General features: G+C 44.5%; 1 protein-coding gene and 1 pseudogene across 1 annotated transcript in view; both read left to right on the top strand.

Moving 5' to 3' along the window:
* SHISA9 (shisa family member 9) overlaps positions 1-23,376 on the top strand; it is a 268,132-nt gene that overhangs the window by 163,817 nt on the left and 80,939 nt on the right. The window lies entirely within an intron of this gene.
* LOC133372152 (5S ribosomal RNA) lies at positions 11,702-11,820 on the top strand (annotated as a pseudogene).

The raw sequence follows: 23,376 nt of genomic DNA, 5'->3' as shown, positions 1-23,376 counted from the left end.
CCGCCTCTGACAGTGGAGGCAGAACATAGACATCATGGCTGGCAGCCACTGATAGCCTTATCCTTCAAGAATTAGTCTACTCCACTGTTCTCGCAGTGGCCAGCCAGATGCCTCTGGCTTGCAACCAAGCCCTGATCACAACCATACTCTCCTCTCCGGCAGTATCCAGTAACTGCAACACCCACAATAATCTTCTGCAATACAGACAGAATGGAAAGTGATGCTAAACTAAACTGAAGCAAGTGCTTTGTCCCTAAGGTTGGGCCTCTGCCTGATCTGGGAGCCCTAGGGTAGGAGAAGGAGTCAGGAGACACTGCATGTCCTGCTGCTGTCACAGTAGGCAACTCCGCATGGCAGCCCAAGCTGGTTTCTGTGCTCACCTCACAGAAAATCAGGAAAGGGCTGGCCAGTGGTCAGGGACGATGGGAGCTGTAGTCTGACAGCATCGGGAGAGCCACAGTTTCCCCATTACTGCATTAAGACTCTGAGACAGAGGAACAAACAGAAGGCAGATCCTTGGTCCACTTGCTCAGTTTCATGTGCATCTAGAAATGTAAAAGGTGCAAAGGAGCCGACGAATTCAACTGCCATGCTTAGGAACTCCAGAGGCTGCCTTATCCTGAGTCAGGTCAGTGGACCCTGTAGTTAATAAGAACATAAGAACATAAGCAGAGTTTGGAAAAGTTACTTTTTTGAACTACAACTCCCATCAGCCCAGTCCAGTGGCCATGCTGGCTGGGGCTGATGGGAGTTGTAGTTCCAAAAAGTAACTTTTCCAAGCTCTGAACATAAGAAGAGCCTGCTGGATCAGGCCAGTGGCCCATCTAGTCCAGCATCCTGTTCTCACAGTGGCCAACCAGGTGCCTGGGGGAAGCCCGCAAGCAGGACCCGAGTGCAAGAACACTCTCCCCTCCTGAGGCTTCCGGCAACTGGTTTTCAGAAGCATGCTGCCTCTGACTAGGGTGGCAGAGCACAGCCATCATGGCTAGTAGCCATTGATAGCCCTGTCCTCCATGAATTTGTCTAATCTTCTTTTAAAGCCATCCAAGCTGGTGGCCATTACTGCATCTTGTGGGAGCAAAGTTGCAGGAAAGATGATAATTCAGTATCATCTATTCTGACTGGTGGTGGCCCTCCAGGATTTCGGATAAAGGGCATGTCCAGCCCCACTTGGAGATGCCGGGGATTGAACCAGGGCCATCTGCATGCAAAGCAGATGCTCTCCGGCTGAGCTACGACCCTTCCCCAAAACATAGCCAGCTGCCTTATACTCAGATCCATGGTACTACTGAACATTTACAGCGACTGGCAATGATTCTCCCTAGTTTCAGGCAGGGAGTCTTTCTGAGCCCCACCTGGAGGTGCTGGGGACTGAACCTGGGATTTCCTGCATGCCAAGCAGAAGCTCTGCCACTGAGCCACAGCCTGCCCTTATTGGAGCAGCACAAGGAAAGAATGCGCAAGGCTCCAGCCAGGTATTTCCACACACACAAGCAGGTTGTCTCTGCAATTTTTATAGGGAGCCTTTTGAAGGCTGGTTAAATAGTTAGCAGAAGGCCGTGTGATTCCATAAGAGCGCTTTGATGGACTTCCGGAAAGCATCAAGGCAGTGACCTGCGAAAAAGGCCAGGACGTAATGGCAGAGTCTCTGAGGAGTAGATTTCAGCAGGGACATCATACAAAGCAGAGAAAGAGTGCTAGTGTGAGTCCTCGAGGGAGAGGTTGAGAAGATGGCTTCTTGGGGCCAATGTCAACATTGCACGGCAGATGTTTGTGCCTGTGACTTTCTTTCCTTCTGGTGGAAAAGCATCTTCAAGGAGGTGCTTTTGAGCTAGAAAGGCAGCTCAGCTGTCCACCCACTCTTCAGCCAGTCAACCGACACTTTCCTGCAACTATCTTTCATTGGGGGGTGGGAACAGTATGGATGTTAAGAACATAAGCAGAGCTCTGCTTGATCAGGCCAGTGGTCCGTCTAACTCAGCATCCTGTTCTCACAGGGGCCTCTGGGAAGCCCTAAAGCAGGACCTGAGTGCTTAGAAACTTTGAATGGAATTACTATCATCATCATCATCTCCATCATCACTAATATCATTAATATTAATACTATATCTCCTTAAAGAAAGATATGTTCTGGTGGGGCCCAGGAGCCAAGGACAGATCTCATGACAGGGGCCATAGCTCAGTGGCAGAGCATCTGCCTTGCATGCAGAAGGTCCCAGGTTCAATTCCCGGCATCTCCAGCTAGGGCTGGGAGAGCCTCCTGCCCGAAATCCTGGAGAGCCACTGCCAGTCAGTGTAGACAATACTGAGTTAGATGAACCAATGAGCTGATTCGGTACAAGGTAACTTTCTATGTCCCTATGCTTTCTATGGGCTTTGTATTTTCAAAATCTCCTCTTCACCCAAGCGAGGCCAAAGACTTGTTCTGAGGTAGGTTGTTCTGGCCTGATTTTAGCATGCCTGACCCATGGTGGTTCAAAATACACCCAGCTTTGGCTATTGTTTCGGCGAGATTGCTGTAGAGTCAAAGGTCTCCTTTTCTGCTGGTTGTCTTGCAGAGATCATGCACCACTTTCTTTCTGCGTCACAAATGTGACTTTCTAATTGGGATCAGAGGAGAAACAGAGGCCGACAACAGTTCTCACACTGCTTAAAGACTCATGATGAGCTAAAAATTCCTTGACTGGAGGAGAAAATGAGTAAGCACCCCATTGAGGAATAAAAATATCACTGATAAAGCCACAATGGTGGCCTGATTTCACCACTCGGGACTGTGCAGTCTAACCTACAATTTTTAATGCAGTGAATATTCTCTAACAGGGGTGGGTGATTATTGCCAAGGGCTTTAATCCACAGGTTAGCACATGACTTGAACATAGGTCAGGATGCAGCTTGCAAGATCTAACATCACTACAGTGCATAAAGCTGCATGGCTACTCAAGCAAAGATGTTTTCATAATGTTCACCCTGCTCTCTGGCTCCCCTTAATGATGGACAGGATGGGCACTGCTACTCTTGTGGGGCTTTTCTCTCCACTCGGGACTGGACAAGCAAGTGGGCACTCCTACTGGTGGGCTGGCTAACAGGCTCAGTTTGTGCACACCTGCACCACCAATGGTGTATCCGTGGTGAGGGGGTCAGAGATGACTCTTTCAGATCCTCCTCTGACCCTGACACTGCCCCCCTCTCCTAAACTGTGGGCTGGCTTACTGCAGGAGGTGGGCTTGGCTGTGGATCAGCCACTGCAGGCAGTGGGTCAGAGGAGTTGATGGCTCATCCCCTTCATCCACATCGGCATCTAAATGAGGGGTGGGGCTGTCAATGGGTAGACTACTGAATTCTTCCTCATCCTCTTCCACAGTGCCCAGACCACTGGGCCCATCCCCTGGATCCCAAGCCTCCTCCTCAGATCAATTCTGCCAAGAGTCTTCCACAGAGTTCAGGACAGTGGGGAACCCCAGTCCCAGGAGCCAAATACAACCCTTCAGGCTTCTCTGTCTGGCCCTTGGAACTCTTCCCATGCTACATCCTGGCTCTTTAAGTCACACACCCCAACTTCACACCCTGTTTTTGCCTTGAACTTAAATAAGGCCTCTTGTTGATCTGGTTGGAGAACAGAGGGGTGTGGTTGTGGTTGAAATTAGCTTAATGTACAAAGGGGAAATTTACATTCATTGCACCACCCACGTTTGCCTCTGGCCACGCCTGCCCCTGGCATGTCGCCCTCAAGAGTTTGTCCAGATAACATGCTTAAGGCACCAATTCAGTGGCATCACAGCTACAGTGAAGTGGTTGCTGATCCTTTGACTGTGTCCCCAAAGGTTCTGACAAGACTCAGTTGGTGTTCTGGGTGTAGGAAGCGTGCTAAATGAATAATGTGGGCTGCTAGAAGGTTTTCTGGAGCTTTCAACCACTAGAAGGCCACTCAGTGATGGACCAATAGCTGATCATCTACAAATACAGGTGTCATTTGTTCCATAGGCTCCCAGTTGCTAACCAATGGGCAAAATCCAACCTAAGCCAGGTTCTACTGAAATTAATGTGAACAAGCTACTCATGGCTAACTAGTCCCATTGATCCCAATCAGACCTCACTGTGACCAACTTAGATCCAGTCAATCATGGGGTTTCTGGTTAAGTTCTTAATTTTGATATGATTCACATTGATGGTTCCAGTATTAGAAAAGTGGAATGTAAGTCTTCCTGATCAACCAGTGAACGCAACCAGTGTCCTAAATAAAAGACAGTTAGAGGGGAGTGAGGGTAGGTCAGAGGAAGAGTATCTGCTTTACATGCAGAAGGTACCAGGTTCAGTTCTTGGCATCTCCAGTAGGGAGACACACATACATATAATCTCATACTTCAGGAGGAAGCACATACAAAATGTGTATTTTAGGGGAAAGTGCATACAAAAATGTGCATTATTTAAATGCAAACTTTTCACCCATATATATCTGCAGAAAATGGAATGAAATCATGACTGAACCCATGGGAAACTGGGGTTGCATTCAACTAACATTTAATCAGAGTAAACCCACTAAAGTTAATAAATCTAATTTAGTCACATCCATTAATTTCAATGGGTCTACTTCTAAGTAGTACTAACATCGGATACAACCCATGGAATAGACTGATCCCTCTCCAATGAAATTTCACTCATTCAATCAAAACTCTTTTTTTCTTCTCTGAAAATTGTTCCAATCTTTTGCCTGAGCAGAATCTCCAAATTTGTCACGGAATTTTGCTTTGGACTACTCTCAGTCATCAGCATCAACAACGTGTGGTGCTGCCATCATCCTAAACTATTTCAAGGAACAAATTCTCAGTGAAACACTTACTCTTGTATTCTTTGCAAACATGAACACACTGATCTTGCCTTATGGGCACCGGCAGGCAGAATCTCCTGAGGGCTGAAGGATCAAATAGCTTTGCATAGACACCTATTTGCCTGCAGGCCAAATCGACTGTGGGGATCTACAAAAAAAGGAACTTTGTCACTTTAGGGATGTTGGAGAATTCAGAAACAGGAGCGTAAATTGCTAAGGTTGCTTATTTGTCCCATGTCCAGAATGGAAATCAATCCAGCAAATATGATAGGTGGGCACTGATGTTCTTGCTTTCCATCCACAAACGATCAGCAATTGATTACCCCTTCTCCATTTGCAATTAATTTCCCTTGCACTGAAATGAATGAGGTGGAATAACGTGATCACAATGTAATTTGTGTAATTTATGTAATTAATTACATATATTATGTAAACTATATAGTTCCACCGCAACGGACAGTAGTTTTTGGTGGAACATGAACTGCAGTAGAACAGAAACAGTGCTGCATGGGACGAATACAGGGCAGAACTGAAAACATTGCCTTCTTCCATCCCTGGTTCCAGCTCTGGAGTTAAGCAGCCTTTGGACTGGTCAATCATGGATGGAGAGAGCTTGCCCGGGAAAGAGACATACAGCTGCTTCTCAACCACTTCAGAGAGATCAGTGGGAGGGATACCATAATGTATATAAATGTTTTTGAGAAAGGACTGAATAATCTTTGACAGTCAACTAGGTTAATTTAAAGGGAAGGTGTATGTGTGAGGGAGGGGGAAAGATAAAAGATAATGCTAGAATTCTTTACTTCTTTAGGAATGTTGAAACGGTAATTACTACAGTGATTGGATATGCCATGCCAGTTGATCTACTGTTATTGGCCCTAGAGGTTTAGAATCATGGAATAATAGGGTTGGAAGGGGCACATAAGGCCATCAAGTCCAACCCACTGCTCAATGCAGGAATCCAACTTAAAGCATCCCTGACAGGTGGCTGTCCAGCTGCCTCTAGAATGCCTTCAGTGTTGGAGAACCCTCCACCTCCCTAGGTCATTGGTTCCATTGTTTCACTGCTGTAACAGTTAGGAAGCTTTTCCTGATGTTCAGCCAAAACCTGGCTTCCCATAACTTGAGCCTGTTATTCCATGTCCTGCACTCTGGGATGATCAAGAAGAGATCCTCCTCTGTGGCAGGATGCCCTCCTCTGTGTAGCAACCTTCCAAGTACTTGAAGAGTGTGATCCTATCTCCCCTCAGTCTTCTCTTCTATAGGCTAAACGTGCCCAGTTCTTTCAGTCTCTCCTCATAGGGCTTTGTTTCCAGTCCCCTGATCATCCTTGTTGCCCTCCTCTGAACCTGTTCCAGTTTGTCTGCATCTTCCTTAAAGTGCAGTGTCCAGAACTGGACACAGTACTCAGGATGAGGCCTAATTAGTGCCGAATAGAGGGGAACTAGTACTTCACGCAATTTGGAAACTATATGTCTGTTAATGCAGCCTAAAATACCATTTGCTTTTTTTGCAGCCACATCACACAGTTGGCTTGTATTCAGCTTGTTTACTGTCCATTTAATATACATAAGTATTTTTCTCTCTGTATAAAAACAAAATAGAGCCTGCAATGGGTGGCAGCCATGGCAGGGGGAATATTATCAGTGCTGCCCTACATAAAAAGCTCCATGCATGGAGTAAATATTAGCATACTAGGTAGAGGGCTACCGTCTTTTTTCATCTTCTCCCCAATGCACTAGTTTACGAAATGCAAATCCAGAGCTGGATTGGGTTTTTTTAGCATCCCAGGGTTTCTGAGGTCGGTGGTTTGAGGTGGATGCTGGAGCAGGAATTTCAGCAGATAGAAAGTTGGCTGATCAGGCATGGAAAGGTAGGAATCTGTGTTATACTGAATCAGACCATTGATCCATACAGCTCAATATTACCCATGCTGACTGGCAGCAAGTCTTCAGAATTTCAGATCAGGGGATCTCCCAGCCCTACCTGGAGATGGCAGGGACTGACCCTGGAACCTTCTACATGCAAAGCAGATGCTCTCCCACTGAGCGACGGCTCTTCCCCAATGGCCGAAAGTCAAGATCCTGGTGTTTATCATTATAGATAATATCACCATACACCATATCCTAAGTAAGGTTTTTTGCAGGAGAACGTTCAACTGAAGGGTACTAGGTTCAGTTTCCAGGAATGGCTAGGAATGTCCCCTTTCTGAAATCCTGGAAAGCCATTCACTGTAGCCCAGGGATTCCCAAACAGTGACCCGTGGACTACCAGTGGTATGCGACCATTATTTAAGTGGTCCACAGCATGTCTGTGAAGAGCTTCAGCAGCTGTTCCATTGTTCCTAGAACCTGGCGGTCTGCCCAAAAGGTGAGCAGGTTGGATCAGAAGCGACAGACGGAGGAGGGACTTGAAAGGAGTGGAGAGGATTAGCAGCTAAGTGAATGGGAGGCTAGAATTACAAAGTTTGGTCTTGACTGATGGCAATAGATTTCTTACATTGTACATTATGGTATTACCATTTAAGCTCTGTGGAATTCAAATTGTAATACAAATGAAATACAGTATACAAGAAACCAAAGAAGTAAAACAGAAATACAGTTTAAAAATCACATTGCGTCACATTACAATTGCTACAACAGGTAGAAAAATCACTTGGTCTGCCAAGCTCCTCAGCAATTTTCAAGTGGTCCCTGGGCAGAAAAAGTTTGGGAATCTCTGATGTGGACAATAGGGAGTGAGATGGGCCTACAAGGCAAATTCCTATTCCTGTGTAACGCCCATAGTCCCAGGAATGAATTTCACAAAGGCAAAAATAGCTCCAAGAAAGTGACATGAATTTCTCACAAGAGTTCTGCATATCCTGTTGAGTCTTGGCTCCTTCCCACTCAGCCTGATAAAATATTCTGGGGGGGGAATATGGAGTCTATACACTCCTTCAACCCAGGGTCAGTGCTCAGTATCCTTGGGCATTTGCTTGGGCTCCAGCAACTTAGAAGGGCCCACCCCTGACCCTGAGGACCCTCTGCCAGTTCTCCACCATTTTACTTGGCTGCGGTGCTTTGGAGAAACACTACCCCATGGCATTCTGGGTCATGAAAGTGGAAGGCACCTTGCAGCCAGCCAGCATTGCTGTGGTCAGCAAATTCACCCCCAGGGGGCAATTAGAGGGCCTTTTGTTGTGGGGCCTCCTCAAAGCTGGAGTTGGGCCTATTTCAACCACAGACTCTTGGTGCAATAAAAAAAATGTATCAGAGACAAGAAAACAGTTTGAGGGAGAAAAATAACTCTTCAAAACAAGACACGGACCAAGCATTAAAGTGATAATGAAGACATTTGAAAAAGAGGGAAATGAAGGGAAATGGGCTAGCAGTAATGACAGACCCAGTGACCTTTCCTGTGCCAATGATTACAGCTATTATGTCCTTAAATTATGCACTTTTCACATGTGTGTGATCTCTTAATTCTATGAATGAAGCCTTTAGTGTCATTGTTCAAGTCAATCAAGGCTCTGCTATTCTGAGCTCTACGTTATCTAAATAATTATGCCAGCCAAAGACCCACTGAATCAAGCTCATCCGGATACGCCCCACTTTAACAACAACAACAAAAATAAAAGGCTGTTTTTTGTCCAAAGGTGTCAGGGAGGGAGTCAAAGTCTTGGAGGAAGGGCTTTAAATGGTTTGCATCCTCTGTTGAAAACATGCACTCTTAGGGCTGTACTAAATGCAATGTGCAATCACATGAGACAAAAAAATCCAGTGGCTGCTTTTGTTACAGAGGAGCCATTGGTGTGTGTGTTTTCAGCAGGGAGCTCCAGTATGGAAGTCAAAGGATTCCAATGGAAACGGGAAAGGAAATTGCCGACATTAATTTATTTACCCTGTTTCTAGAATGGAAATCAATCCAGCGAATACAATTGGTGGTACTCACCCATGTTGCCGCTTTCAGTCTGCAAATTGATTAGTCCCTTCCTTTTGTACTGTGCTTTATCTGCACAGAAATGAATGGGATGGAATAAACTTCTGAAAACCGACTTAGAAATGTAGAATGTGGAACATAAGATTGGAAGCATGAGAAAATGAAATTGACAGATTTGCCCGTCCTTAATACGGTTGGGATCCATTGGCCAATGCCAGTTTGAAAGCATCCCGTTGACCTAACAGGCCTGTATTGATTCGAGTTCCTTCTTTGTCCTCTAGTCGCTGTTTTTACCAATCCATTTTCCCCTTGAAAATAATATCAATAGTAATATTGATATTTTGAAAGGAAATATTGATAAAGGAAAGGAAATAGTGGTAAAATTATCATTCCTAACATCAACATTTTAGAGCCAGATTTTTTTTTAAAAAAATCAGTTTTCAAAAATAACTGCAGAAAATCACAACATAAAAACCCAATGTGCAATGATAGAGAATAAGTGAAATAATGGAGAATTTGGTACGAAGTCCAAATTTGGAGGAATTCTTGCTGTTTCAAGTCGATTACGACTTATGGCGACCCTATGAATCAGCTACCTCCAATAGCATCTGTCATGAACCACCCTGTTCAGATCTTGTAAGTTCAGGTCTGTGGCTTCCTTTATGGAATCAATCCATCACTTGTTTGGCCTTCCTCTTTTTCTACTCCCTTCTGTTTTTCCCAGCATTATTGTCTTTTCTAGGGAATCATCTCACGATGTGTCCAAAGTATGATAACCTCAGCTGCATCGTTTTAGCTTCTAGTGACAGTTCTGGTTAATTTGTTCTATTAATTAATAATCAGTGACCTCCGGGAGCATCTGTCATGAACCACCCTGTTCAGACCGTGTAAGTTCAGGTCTGTGGCTCCCTTTATGGAGTCAATCCATCTCTTGTTTGGCCTGGTGGAATTCTAGCACATCTCTAATCCCTAACAAAATCAAAGCATCTAATTCTGAGTGGCAGTGGCCCCCCAGAGTTTCAGACTAGAGTCTTTCCCAACCTCACCTTGATTCATCCTGGATCTTTTGCCTACAGAGCTCTGCCACTGAGCTACCAGTCATGACTGTGTGGGCATCATGAACACATGCCTCCTTTGTCTAAGTGCAGCCCACTAGCCACTTTACCATGCTGGCATTCTTCTGTATGCAAAGCTTGTGCACAACATAGCATAAGAATATAGGAGCCTGGCTGCTGGATCAGGCCAGTGGCCAATCTAGTCCAGCATCCTGTTCTCACAGTGGCCAACCAGATCCCCAACAGGAAGTCCACTAGCAGGACCACCTGAGCGCAAGTACTTTGGCTTCCATCAACTAGTATTTGGAAGCATACTACCTCCGACGGTGGAGAGTATTGCCGTCATGGCTAGTAGCCGCTGATAGCCCTATCCTCTGTGTATTTGCCTATTCCTCTTTTAAAGCCATCCACACTGGTGGCCATTGCCCCCTCTTGTGGGAGCGAACCGTATTGCTGTATCCTCTATCCATTGTTCCTTTACTTAGAGGCCGGTTGCTGAAACTAACTGCTGACCAAAGTTATGTTTATCCATTGGGAAGTTAAAAGTAAGTAAGTAAATAAATAAATAAATAACATCCCCCTATTGACACCCACTTTCTGTGTAATGGCCCTTGGCACATTTTCTTTCCTCACAACTAGTGATAATAAGCAGTAATGTTTTATTGCAATCACTGAGATGTTTGGATCATTGATTTCAATGTAATATTAATATAATGCAATATTAATATACAGCACAAGTGGATCTTTTTTAAAAAAAGGTTTGAAGTGCCATTGGAGAACCATGCATTACAGGGATGATTGGAAGCCTGGGGAAAATGGGAAGGAAACTCTCCAGGCTGAGAGAAGAAAGAATTCACCTATTGTTCTACTTCTCTGCAACAAGAACAAGGCACACACATGCTCAGAAGTGTGTGCTGTGTTCTGTGTTGCCCTTTATATAACTCATCGAGGGACAGAGTTATTTCTTCCTGTCAGGATTTTTGAGAAGGTCAATTAGATGGTTTTAAAATTCGATATAGGAAGCTGTCTTACAATGAGTCTGACCATTGGCCCATCTAGCTCAGTACTGTCTACACTGACTGGCAGCAGCTCTCCCAGGTTCAGACAGGGGGTCTCCCCCTACCCTACCTGTAAATGGATTAAACCTTGGGACTTTCTGCATGCAAGACTGAGCTATGGTCCTTCCCCCAAAAGATGGGTTGTTTGTTACTTAGAGGGTAGCTTTGCACTAGCAGTGGGAAAGTTGCGAACGACTTTTCTGACCATAGTGCTGACTTCAAGGGGGATTTTTTTAAAAAAAAAATCTTATTGGGGAACTTTACCATTTTTAAGTTTTGAGAACACAGTGGGACTTACTGATTGCCCTGTGTTATTTGATTACTATTTAGAATCCTAGAATCACAGACTTGGAAGAGACCTCAAAAGACATCTAGTCCAACCCCCTACTGATGCAAGAAATCTGTGGCCACAGCATCCCTGACAACTGGACCTTCATCCTTTACTTAAAGCCCTCCAGCGATAGAGAGTCCAGCACCTCCCAAGGCAGTCCATTCCACTACTGAATACTGTAATATCAAGAAATTCTTTGAAATGTTTGGTCAAAATCCTCTTTCTTGTTATTTGAACCCATTGGTTCAGGTCTGGAGCCACAGAGCAACAGAGAACAAATTTGGCCAAGACCACTACTTTAAATTGAGTTCAGAAACACCATTGCACCACTTTAAACAGTCATGGCTTGCCCACCCAAAGAATCCTGAGAGTTATTAGTTTGTAAAGGGTGCTGAGAGCTATTCCGCTCACAGAGCTACTAATTCTCAGAGTTCCCTAAGAAGAGGGACCGACTATTAAAGCACTCTGAGAATTGTAGGTCTCCGTGAAAGGAATAGGGATCTCCTAACAATTCTATGGCCATACTACCCTGAACATGCCCAACCTCGTCTGATCTTGGAAGCTAAGCAGGGTCAGGCCTGGTTGGTACTTGGATGGGAGACCGCCTGGGAATACTGGGTGCCGTAGACTTAGAGGAAGGCAATGGTAAGCCACCTCTGATACCGCTTACCATGAAAACCCTATGAATATATCCAAAAAAGATACATGGGGTCACCATAAGTTGTAATCGACTTGAAGGTATATAACAACAACAATTCTCAGCACCCATTAACAAACTACCATTCTTTGGGGGAAGCCATGACTGTTTAAAGTGGTATGATTCTGCTTTAAATGTATAGTGCAGATGATGCCCAATTGTGTGTGTGAGTAAGTGAGTAAGTGAGTGAGTGTGTGTGTGTGTGTGTGTGTGTGTGTGTGTGTGTGTGTGTGAGAGAGAGAGAGAGAGAGAGAGAGAGAGAGAGAGAGATCATTCAGTGTAGGATGAATATTCTCTCTTAGATCACCACAGGCCATGACAATCAGCCTCTCTCTCTGTTCTGGGCTGAGTTTCAGCTTGCTCCCATCCACTCCTAAATTGACACTAGATGCTGATTCATCCAGGGGTAGTCAACATGGGCCCTCCAGATGCTGTGGACCACAGCTCCCAGCATCTCTGACCATTGTCCATGCTGGTGGGAGTTGTGGTCTACAAACCAGGATGGGCAGCACATGGTCTACCCCTAATTCATCACTTCCACTGCCTCCCTGTGATCAGACTGATGATGGAAAAGAGATGGTGAGTGACCAGCATGTTAAAGACCCTTCAGAGCAATTGTCTGGATGACCTCACTCAGCTGTTTGCCCTGTCCAAACCCATCAGATTCAGACTCGGACTCACTGGTGTGTTTTACTCCATTATGTTTAATGTGAAATCCCAGCTTAGACCGTTTCATAGATCAGTTTACGGATTATACAGGACTCTGCATTTTTACATAGCATAACTAGGCATGTCTACTCAAGCTAAGATGACATTGCTCCCACTGGGAGGAAGGGCAGGATATAAATCTAATAAATAAAATAATAAATAAATTAGGTATGCCCCTTGAGACCCTTTAAGTAGGCTCAGGTGGGCTTTCTATTTGTGTGAGGAAGTGTTTCTCTGAACAGGATTATGTAAGGAAGTGGGCACTCCTACGAACAGGTTGAAAACCTGGCGCTACTTGTTTGCGCCTGCGCATCAGCAGGCACTTCTGTGGCAATACTTCACCCAGATCCTCCTCTGATGCTGCCTGTGATTGAGTCTCTGACTCCTCCTCCTCAGGAGGAGACATGAGTGGCAGCTCAGGTGACAAGGCAGAGCTGGGGGGTGGGCAGTGGTGGCTGGTGGTAGCTCCATGTCACTGGGGCAGTGGAATCTGCTCCCAGTTTTAGTCTGAACTTTCAGGGTGCTGTCCAAGGTTCTGAAATGTATAGGCTCAGCATCTTGGACAACTCCTTGAAAGTTCAAACTAAAACCCAGAGCGGATGCCACTGCCCCAGTGATACAGAGCTACCAGCCGTCACTGGAGGCTGGATAAGGGCAGGCTTATTGTCAGATAGTGCATCTTCAGTTGTAACTGGAACTAAGGGGATTGAGCCATCACTGTCTAAACTGCTGAAACTTTCTCCTGTTTCAGCCCCGTCCCGCTGCAGTCCACGGGGCCTCTCCCCAGGATCCTCCTCCTCCTCCTGATCACTCCATCAGAAGTCCTCCACGGGACCAGAGCTTGGAAAAGTTACTTTTTTGAACTACAACTCCCATCAGCCCCAGCCAGCATGGCCACTGGATTGGGCTGATAGGAGTTGTAGTTCAAAAAAGTAACTTTTCCAAGCTCTGCCCATGACACTGTTTCACACAGAGGCTGAACAAGGACAGGAAACAAAATAAAACCCTGTGATGCCCCATAAATCAAAGGCCAATCGAGTGAAAGAACAGGCCTCCCCAAGATATGTATCAGGGAACATTCCCGGTAAACAGAAACAGTCAAATATGGTACATCACATTTTCTTTTAAGGGTAAGAAAATGTTGGAACTCATCCTTTACTGCTTTGAAATGACTACAGCAGGCTGAGAGACATGTTGCCGCTCTTTTAAATCACCCGTGTTGTCAGTTTGAAAATGCCACAGTGTGTAAAACAGACATCCACCTCCGATGTCTCCAGGAGCCCACCTTTTCTAATATTCTCTCAACACTCAGTTCTCTGGTGACCTGGAATTTGGGGAGGTGGGGGGGGCAGATGAGAGGACTCTAAGTAGGCATGGAGGAGAAAATGGATTCAGTTTGCATTTAAAGGCAAACCTACCTAAGCCACACTTCCTGAAGCAATACATGCACTCATCTTTTTCAATCTTAATTTCAGTTCTCCACATTTGCACGTCGCCTTGTGATTTATTTAATTCTTTTTTTTTAAAAAAATCATGTTGAAAATTCATCAACAGTTTGGTGCAATTTTTTCTCTCATGAACGCATTTTTGTTAGCAATTTTCCCTAGCAGAATGCATTTTTGGTACGTTATTTGCACCTGGAAGGCAGTGCCACCCCTTGGGCTGGTTGTAAGTAAGAAGGCAGGTGAGTGAGTGCGGGCTGGTGGGCCAGTGCCCCACTTGCCCTAATGGACCAGCTCCCACTGATCATAATGTAAGAAAACCACTTCCACAGTCAGACATTGGCATCACTGGGCATTGGCCAAGGTCCACCCCCCAGCAGGGGGCTTACAGCCAATGCCTGAAATCCCCCTGGACCAGTTTTTATCCATCCTCAAAGGCCCTCTAGTCCAGCCCCCTGCTGATGCAAGAAATCCGCTGATGCAGCTACTCCAATAATACCTCCAACCTTGGTTTTAAACCTTCTAATGAAGGCTGCCTACAGAAGGACATAAGAAGAACCTGTTGGATCAGGCCAGTGGCCCATCTAATCCAGTATCGTGTTCTCCCAGTGGCCAACCAGATGTCTCAATAGAAAGCCCACAAACAGGACCAGAGTGCAAGAGCATTCTCTCCTCCTGTGGTTTCCAGCAACTGGTATTTGGAAACATACTGCCTCTGAACTGTTCCACGGCTGAACAGCGTGCCATCAGGAAGTTCTTCTGAATGTTTAGTCAAAATCCCATCTGTTGTCATTTGAACCGGTTGGTTTGGATCCTGCCCTCTGAAGTAACAAAGAACTATGTGCTCCATCCTCTATGCATCCCTGTCGTACTATTTGGAGAAGGGGCCCCAGGTAAGTGGTAGAGCTACTGCTTTGTCTGCAGAAGGTCCCAGGTTTGACCTCTGGCATCTCCAGATAGGGCTGGGGAAAGGTTCCTCTGTGAAACCCTGGAGAACTCCTGACAATCTGTGTAGCACTAGATAGATCAATGCCCTGACTTGGTAAAAGGCAGCTTCCTAGGTTTGAGGGAAGAGCTTTCGCTCAGTGGTAGAGCACCCGCTTTACCTGCAGAAGGTCCCAGGTTCAATCCCCAGCATCTCCAGATAGGGCTGGGACAGACCCCTGTCTGAAACCCTGGAGAGCCACTGCCAGTCAGTGCAGACAATACTGAGCTAGATGGACCAATGGTCTGACTTGGTGTAAGGCAGCTTCCTATGTCCCTGGCTGTCCTATCCCTTCTTAATCATCTCTTGTCCAGACTAAACATAACCAACTCCTTCAACCTTTCATCAGCGCATTTGTTCTCTAGGCCCCTTACCATCTTCGTCGCTCTCCTCTGGATACAGATGGATTTTCCTCCAAGCTTGAGAAATTGCTGCTGTCCTTTCTTGCCACATCAGGATTTGAACAGCCCAACCTTGTCATCTGGAGAGAGAAAAAAAGAGATGACCCCCCTATATTTCTTTTGTCATCCAGTCCTCATTCATAAGAAGATTGCATTGTTACCAGTTTTCTTAGTTACAGACTAAATGGCTTGGAGCAAAGTGAATGCTAAGCATGCTTCGTTCGTTTCCGTTCCCCCACATATCTAAGCTGTTTAAGTGCAGTCATTCATTCAGGTGCCAGCAAATACAGTCCTGATGTTTCCAACTTATTTTAGAATATTCACACTTTCTAGGGCTACATGTTCTCACTCGTTTGACTCTCCTTAAAGCAGGATTTCACAGATGTAATTGCAATGTGTCTTGATGTGTGTGCATGTGTGGAAACAGCTCCTCAAGCAGTCCTCAACAAGAGGGGAAGGGCAAAGCCAAATCAGAGTGAGGGCAGTATTGCTGGCCATCACTCTGGCATAACATGTGGGTGGTTCCATACCCCGGCATTACAGTATGCTTGAGAAAGGAGGTGGGAACTAGTAGACATAAAGCCTGTTCTTGTTCAATAAATCATGGTTCAGCTTTAAGATCCTTGCATCTGAATTAGCAACCCTCTTCCTGGTGCTTGAAATTAACTAGTTCAATAGAATAAAGTTGTTTGAACTACTTCAAAAATATCTGGACTACACCTGAAAGTCACTTCCAGAATTGCTGAGTGAACTAAAGGTGAATTAAGTTGATTTTGGGGGTGGAACTTTGAATTTCAGCGCAGCAGCTTGTAACATTCAGAATGCTGGGGGGAAACTGCTGAGGGTGAATATCTTAAGAATGAATCATTTGGGTGAACTTGTACTGAACTTGTTCATTTTACAAAAGTACCAATTTTAACCGGAACTAGCCTTCTCTTCAAAAGACCATGTTGTGAAAAAGCCATCTCTACAAGTGTGGCAGATTTGGCATCCATCGTCAGCAGTGAGCAAATAGACTGCATGTTTATATACTTCTCTTTTTAAAAAAATTATCCTCCTTGGACTTCAGACATAATTTGTGGTTTATATTATATCTTCTCCTCCTGAAGTGAAGACAATAAAAAAGCGATTATATGTAGTTCCTTTTGGGTCAGGATGGACCTGAACTAGAACTAGTGCCTTTTAAAGATGAACTTTCCAAGTACTGCCTCTTCTCTTTCTGAGCTGCCGACAGTCGGCTGCGGGATCCTGAAAGTCATTATAACTGTGGTGAGGGGCCAAATCCAGAATGTCCACCAGCTTCACCACTCTGCAGAGTGGCATCCCAGAGCCTTTGCGCTCATTGGCCAGAACACCTGACGGCAGGCTCAAGAGTACTCCTTAGGCCACATCCCCATCTTACATTTAAAGCACTATTATTCATTCACTGGCGATCACTTGTGGCCGAGTAAGATTGTCTTCCAAGATAAGGTCTTTGCCTGGAAGACGCCTGCGCGTGAATTCGTTTTATGTGGGGAGATCTGCGCACAACAATCAACACACAATCTTGACAGAAAAAGGCTTTGATCCAATGGCATGGATACCACGACGATTAGAAGTATTTTATCTGCTGCAGCCTTCATCCGCCTTCACATCCGTTGTAAGGTACACATTGTTATCCTCCACCTGTTCTGCCGTTGAGGACTTTCTTGGATCATTCTTTGTCTGGTTCCTCTCCCTTGACCTTACCACCATGGGTGACCCTGCTGGGAGTACATGACTCCTGACGGCATTGCTCACAGGGTTCATTGGAACACGCAAGCCCACTCACCGCTACAAGGTGACGATCCAGCGAGGGGAAGCACTATTATATCACTTTAAACAGTCAAAGCTTTCCCCAAAAGAATCCTGGGAAGTGTAGCTTGTGAAGGGTGCTGAGAGTTGTTAGAAGACCCCTCACAGAGCTGGAACTCCCTGAGTTACCTGGAAAGAGGGATTGGTTATCAGACCAGCTTGGGAATTGCAGCTCTGTGAGGGCAATAAGGTCTCCTAACAACTCTCAGCATCCATCACACATGACAGTTCTCAGGATTCTTTGAAGGCAGCCATGACTGTTTAAAATGGTACAACAGGGCTTTAAGTGGAAGGTGCAGAGATGGCTTGAGTGAGCAACTGGGTCACATCCCACTTTCCTGCTTTTCCTTATATAACAAGTAAAAGGGTTAGGCAGAGGTTAGGGATGGAAACATCAGTCAACTTTGGTTCTCTCAGTTTCTCATTTTTCCCAATCCTAAATTCAGTTCTCCACATTTCTGCAGCAATTTGCATTTTTTTTTAATCCTCATGAAAGTTCTGCAGCATTTCTCCAACTAAACACATTTTTTGTATGCAGTTTGGAGTTATGTACACATTTTTGCGAGCAATTTCTCCTAATATAATGCATTTTTGTGTGTTATCTTCACTAATATATTCATTCTTACGCACACGTTCTCCAAATGTAGGCATTTTTGCAAACATTGCTTAGCTAGAGAACTGCATCACAACATTCGGATAAGTGCAAAGTTTGACGGACGGCTGTGTTTCGGTTTGATGAATTCAGCTTTAAATGTGAACTGAATTGAATTTCTCACCCATCAAAGGGAGAGATTGATTTAATTTTTTTAAATGAAAGCTGACAATTCAGGGAAGGGGCTTGAAGTCCCTGTAGGTGACCAAGGCCTCACAGGGCCTCTCTGGGACTACAGCTCTGATTGTATACACTAAATACAACAGATAACATGCATCAAGCAATTGCAATGGAAGCTCACTGTTTGAAACCTGTCCAGATGGAATTGTAAAGTTGATTTGCTTTTTCTGCTTGTTCTGCTTCAAATGGAAGGCCATGTATGAATTATCAGAGAATTAGCAGACGTTTGCAAGAGTTTCACATTCTTGTGGCAGCCGCCCTTGAATGCTCCCACAGGACCAGATTAATTACCAAGAAGGTGATTTTTCCAGTAAGGCTGAAGTATTAGGGAGTGAAATATCCTTGAGTAGAGAGCCTTATCTCCTGTGTTTTCCCCCAGTCAGTTTCATAACTTGACGCAGCATTTATATATTGCAAACTCTTGTCCTTAACATGGAAGTAAATTGGAAGCAAAGAGACTTGCAAAAGGCTTTCACTCTTCTGTAAAGTTAATGACTTTATTAAAACCTCTTCCAACCGAAGAGGAGGCACTCTTAGGGTTTCCAATAATTACCGTATTTCATTATATCAGAGATCACAAAATGAAGGTTTTAAAACTTTATTAGCCTCCTGGTCCCAAACATGCTGATAGGCTGGAAATATTTTCTCCATTGCCAGCAGCACCTTCCATGAGCTTGAACATTTTTGGAATGGCAATGGAATACACCTCAATCAGATTCCACCCTGAATTTTGAACTTCCACACTTCTGAAAGCTTTTACGGATCAGAAGTTGGTAGTGGCATATTTCAGAATTTTTCCTGGGAAAACTGAACTGCTAAATCATTGAAAGAAAAATGTGTTTCATTTATTCACCACAACCACCGCAATGTATTTTTTTTAATTACTGAATTCTACAATAGGGCAATGACGAAATTATGGAAATGTGCAATGGTGGAAGCTCATGATTCCATCATTTCACCTTTGACCTTTGCTGCATTGCACAGTTTTGCAAATTAAAAGAAATGGGGGGAAAGTTCTTTCTGAATTCCCTTCAAGCAAAATCCATCAATTGAATCCTTCCCCCTCAAAAAAGAATGGTGGAAAGGCAATTTTTTCTGCAATGTGAATACTGCACAATTGTAAACCGGTGTGTGTGTGTTTAAACCATTTCCCCCTCCTTTTAGGTAAGTGATACATGTGCAGAATTCTGCTGGGTACGTTCCTGAATCTGAATTTCTGGCTAGAATTAAACCAAGGTGGAACTAAGCTGGTGTCACAGTCCCTGAACAATTGCAGAACAGAACAGGTCATGTTCCACTCATCCTTATAAAAAAATGACAATTCCGTGTTAGAAAAATAGAAGTCCCTGTTCTCTTTTTCTTTCTCTTTTCTTTATTTTTGTATTTATTGCAATGCAAAGAGTTTAACTGACTGTTCAGCTAACTTCCAACCTTGCAGGTATTAGCCTTGAGAATAAGGAAGATGACGCCTATATCCCCATCTCATCTCCACCATGGCTCAGCTTGTTAATCATTTGGCTGAATGTCCCTCCATGGACCCTGCACACAGAAAACCAGTACATTAGGGCTAGAGATGGGAAGATCTGTCAATTTTGGTTCTCTCAGCTTCCCATTTTTCCAATTTTAAATTCAATTCTCCCCATTTCTGCAGCAATATGTGATTTTTGTTAAAAAAAATCATCATGAAAATTCTCCAGCATTTCATTGTGACTTTCCCTTAATAAACACATTTTTATACGTGGTTTTGACTCACATACGCATTTGTGCATGCAATTTCTTGTCATATAATGCATTTCTGTATGTAACTTTCACTCAAATATCCATTTTAATGCACACTTTTGTTGATGTGTGTGTGTTGTTGCGTGAAACAGCATACGTTACGTTGGAGTTAAGTTGCTCAAGAAACTTCTCAGATGCATTAGATCAGGTTAAGAGTCTTTTATTAAGACATTATGGCTTAAGGCTTTAAGATCCCCCCCTCTAGGAGAGAAGTTCTCAGTTCAAAGACATTACACAGAAGACTCAGCTCAACACAGATAACTGCTAGAACTCTCCCAGTCTATCTTGATGCTGCCATGACAACGGCCTTGGCTATCCGTTCCCAGACTGGGCAAAGACATAACTTCTCTTAGCTACAGATTTCCACACTTTCAGACTTGATGGAAAAACACTCAGTGACAGTGTGGTTCAATGGTCAACAATCTCCCCTTTTTCCCATCATGTCTGTAATTCATTACAACAATTACAATAATACATTTCTCCAATACATCTTGCAATACAGCTTACATTTCAGTACAGTTCAGAACATCTCTGTACATTTAGCTAAAACTTTATTCAATCAAACTTTGGCTGTACACATGTCAAATACAAAGTGTCAGGATCCATGTCCACCAGTTTATGCATTCCAGGACTGGTAATTACCCCCACAGTATATCTTTCTGGCGGTTTCCCTATGTTTACTCTTGTAGAACGTCTTAATGGCACTAGGGCTTCTGCTCTCTCTGCCCCCCCATCTGTGCTTGTGCTTGGCACAGCCTGCGTAGGAGATTCCATTTCCTCAGCCTTACGTTTCTTTGATCTTCGTTTCCCACAAATGAGCTCATTTAACGCATCTCTGAGAGGAATATGTGTGCCCTCCACCTATATGTCTGGATTTGGCTTAAATGTTTGTGATTGTGTGTCATCTGACCCTGTAAGAATGACTGTTTCCCTTTGATCCCAAGGTTTTTCTGAGACTTTAATGCTTCTGCTCAGAATTAACTGCTGTGTTTCTGACAACCAAACAAATTCTTGTTGTTCTCTGGGTGCAAGCTTCCCTTCTTTTTCTCTGTGGAATGTGTACCCGGCTGCTTTGGACTCTCTTAGGCATTAACCTGATTGCATTACATAAAGATTCCATGTGAGCAGTAAATACTGACTGTGTGCCTTTTTCAGCTGTCTTTTTACAGCTCTGGCGGTCATTCCCTTTCCGCCCCATTAAACTCAAAGCATCAGCACACTTCACACCCATGGTCATTCTAAACTGCCCCTGTGTCATGAATCCCTGGCAGACAACTTTGCCTCTTCTCTGCTCAAAACATTTCCCTCTGTCAAACAAGACTGAAAATTGACAACTCACCAGTTTTCTCACAGACAACACGTTATGATCTAATTCTGGAACAAACAAACATTCTGAAAGTATTCCCAGTTTATCAAATCTCACCAGACCTTGGGCTTCCACAATCTTTTGCGATCCATCAGCTAGTTGCACAAAATCCTGCACATTTTCTGAAGTATAAAACAAACTTCTGTCTTTGATTAATATATGGCTTGCCCCGCTGTCAACAATCCAGTCAACAGGTCCTAAATCTTGAGACTTCTGTTTACAAACAAGGTTCACACTTCTCTACTTCAAGCCTCCGTCCCTGGAGTTTCGCTTGACTGCACAGTCTTTCTGGAGATGCCCACGAACCCCACAGGCATAACAAGACTTCAGCCGCTGCTTGTAATCCTGTTTGCTTTCGACAGCCTCCTTCTGCACGGCACTTTTCACCTCCTTGCTTCTGACAGCTTCCATCAGCTCGGCTCTCTGTGCCTTCTGCCTCCGCTGCCATTCCTGGGACAAATCCTGCAACGCGTCCCACATCTGATTAGCTGACAGCTCATCTTTCACACACATCAGTGGAGAATCCGATAGAGCCAAGATTATAAACGCCTGCGCCCTCTGATCTTTGCGCTTCCAGGCCGCGGTCAATACCACCGGGGGTGGTCCATCTATAATGTCCCATAAATCCTCTTTTATCAGCAAAGCCCTCATCCTCGGCTTCCAGCTGGCAAAATTCTTTTCCGTCAATCTTTCCATTGGCAAGCCTCCCCCAGACAGGTTTACAGCCATGTTGCTCACCTCTGTCTGGTACAATCAATCAAGCTGCCCTCTGGAACTCCGTCTGCCGTTCAGACCAGCAACTTACTCCCATGTAATGCGCTGTGGATCTGGGCCCATAACCCTGTTGATGTGTGTGCGTTGTTGCGTGAAACAGCATACGTTACGTTGGAGTTAAGTTGCTCAAGAAACTTCTCAGATGCATTAGATCAGGTTAAGAGTCTTTTATTAAGACATTATGGCTTAAGGCTTTAAGATCCCCCCCTCTAGGAGAGAAGTTCTCAGTTCAAAGACATTACACAGAAGACTCAGCTCAACACAGATAACTGCTAGAACTCTCCCAGTCTATCTTGATGCTGCCATGACAACGGCCTTGGCTATCCGTTCCCAGACTGGGCAAAGACATAACTTCTCTTAGCTACAGATTTCCACACTTTCAGACTTGATGGAAAAACACTCAGTGACAGTGTGGTTCAATGGTCAACAACTTTCTCCTAATATATGCATGTCTGTGGGTCGTTCCTGATCACACAAGCCATGCTTTATGTAGTTGTTTGAACTGGGACAGCGAGTCCTTTGAAAGGACACCTTTGGGAAAAATTGTCCAGCTCTGCTTGTGGTTTCATTCTTGCACGTCCCTCGTGAGAGTTCTCCATTTGCATGCGTGGCACTTGACATCATATACAACTGCACTTCTGTGAACATGCTATTGTAAAAAAAACACATGATTTTTAGGGAACTCCTGTTTCCGATCATGTATTTTTCTAGTGACCCCGTTCCGCTAAGAAATTAGCTTAGTGGGAAGTGTTAGGGTGGGGTGGGGTGGGGTGGGGGGAAAGGCACACCACAAGGCAAGTGTGTGCTCTAGAGTATTATTCACTGCAGAATGGTTTTCTCAAGAGTTTCCTTCTCCAGATCTGCCTAGGTAACCCATATCCATCCTGTAAAATCCCTGGTGCCTTTCTGACAGGCTTTTGTTCTTCTGCACATCAGTCGATCTGAAGAGTTTTGCAGCAACCATCACCATAGAAACAGAGAAAGTTTTCCTTGCCCTAGTTTATAAGGGGTGTTACTTAGGGTGTTTTATATATTCACACACACACACACACACACACACACACACACACACACACACTGTTCTGAAGATGGTGGAAAAATGTCTTCAAAGAGAAAAAATGTTTTTGGCGTATCTTGCAGTGGCCAGTTTGCTGGGAATTTTGGGTGGCTCTGAAGCACACCCTCTGCTCTTCTTCCCTCCTCAGTTCACATCAGTGGGGCTGCTGGGTCAGATCTGTGCCAAAAGAGCATCAAATTCATGAGGTCTCTACCTGGAGGTGTGCAGGAACAGAAAGGGGGGGGGAAGACTGATCCTTGCTATAATTTCTACATGTCTTATATCTATGATAATGATTACATGTAGATGCCA

Source organism: Rhineura floridana, chromosome 17 (genome assembly GCF_030035675.1).
Source record: "Rhineura floridana isolate rRhiFlo1 chromosome 17, rRhiFlo1.hap2, whole genome shotgun sequence".
Lineage (NCBI taxonomy): Eukaryota > Metazoa > Chordata > Lepidosauria > Squamata > Rhineuridae > Rhineura > Rhineura floridana.
Note: the sequence above shows the minus strand (reverse complement) of the source record. Positions and strands in the feature narration are given on the sequence as shown.